Here is a 1,184-nt window from a genome sequence, read left to right as displayed (position 1 = left end):
GTTGGAAGATTCGAAGGGTGATAATGCCGAACCTTCAGTGTGTAGAGAATTTGTAGAAGACTTCCTAGATCAATTCTTTCCTCAGGAGCTAAGGGACAAAGCGAAAAAATTCATGAATATAAAGCATGGAAAAATGAGCCTCAAGGAGTTCAATCTGAGGTTCAACTAACTATCCCGTTATGCTTCGGAGTTGGCAGGAAATATAAGAGCCCGAATGAGAAAATTTGCATCTGGTCTTTCCAATGACTTGGTGCTAGAATACAAGGGGGCCATGCTGAATAGACATATGGACTTCTCCAAACTGTCAGTCCACATTCAACAGATAATGGATCAGAAGAACAAGGTGCCTTAGACAAGGGAAAAGGATAGGCAAGCCAAGAGGGCTAGGCTAGTAGACCAGAATTATAGTTAGCAAAAGGGTGGTAATTGGGGGAACGGTTGGCACAAGAAAAAGAATTGGGGTAATGCTCAGTCCACAGCTAGTGCTCTAGTGCCCAGACTTCCAACTGATTGGCAATTCCAGAATTTTTAGTCTAGTCATGCGTCGAGAGTGCAGATTATGTAGTCTCAGGGGATGCAGCTCATACTCCTCAATCATACCTGCATTGTGGAAGATGTAGGAGAAATCATCCATGAAGATGTCAGTTTAGCACCATGATATGTTATTTGTGCGGCCAGCCAGGCTATATCCTAAGGGATTGTCCAACAGCAAGAGGTAATGTTGGGGTATCTAAGTCACAGGCTAATTCCTCTTCTATGCTACTGTCGCCCCAGGGAGCCTCTTCAGCTACCAAAAGCAATCGTAATCGGTTGTATGCTTTGATAAACCGCCAGGAGGCAGAAGTCTCACCAAATGTGGTCACGGGTACATTACAATTTTTTTATCATGATGTGTATGTGTTTCTTGATCCTGGGTCTGCCCTGTCTTATGTGACCCAATATGTGGCCGTCGATTTTAGGTTTGAGCCCGATGTAATTACAGAAACTTTCTCTGTTTGCACTCCGGTGGGTGATTCTGTTATGGCTAGGAGGGTGTACAAAAATTGTGTTGTGTCTGTTTATAGTTGGGATACTGTGGCTGACCTCATAGAGCTTGAGATGGTTGACTTTGCTACTATCTTAGGAATGGACTGGCTTCATTCATTCTATACCACATTAGACTGTAGAACACAGAAGGTTACTTT

This window comes from Capsicum annuum, chromosome 1, assembly GCF_002878395.1.
Source record: "Capsicum annuum cultivar UCD-10X-F1 chromosome 1, UCD10Xv1.1, whole genome shotgun sequence".
Classification (NCBI taxonomy): domain Eukaryota; kingdom Viridiplantae; phylum Streptophyta; class Magnoliopsida; order Solanales; family Solanaceae; genus Capsicum; species Capsicum annuum.
Note: the sequence above shows the minus strand (reverse complement) of the source record.